We start from the raw sequence: 486 nt of genomic DNA on the forward strand, positions 1-486 counted from the left end.
ACGATAAGTGCAAAAAAAAGGTAATACGGTGGGAAAGGCCCAATTTTCCAGGCCAAAAGATACATAAAGAGCAACAATTTTGCACAAGATACAATATTTACGTTTCTTCTGATAAAAGATAGTTGTCTTAAATAAATCATTATTATCAAAATCTTGCCATTTTGGGATATTTTCAATTGTTTTTATTCCATTTCCCCCTAATTGTCCCATTAAATATTTAAAAATCTCGCAAAGTGGCAAAATGGTTAAATATCTAACAATTGAATTATTTAAAAATCGGAGTGCCTTTGAATAACCAATATGAAATGAACTCTTACCCTGCGCATCAAGTGCTTGACAAAGTGGAGCGAGTGCTCCCGGATGATGGTGAGGCCCCGCGGAGCGATCTCGGACGATCCCCGGTGAGTCATGAGGATGGCCGGGAGCAGACACTTGAGGATCAGCAACAAGCTCCGACGGAGATCCCCGTGCAGCGGGTGACAGATC

The sequence above is a fragment of the Tigriopus californicus genome, chromosome 8 (genome assembly GCF_007210705.1).
Source record: "Tigriopus californicus strain San Diego chromosome 8, Tcal_SD_v2.1, whole genome shotgun sequence".
Classification (NCBI taxonomy): domain Eukaryota; kingdom Metazoa; phylum Arthropoda; class Copepoda; order Harpacticoida; family Harpacticidae; genus Tigriopus; species Tigriopus californicus.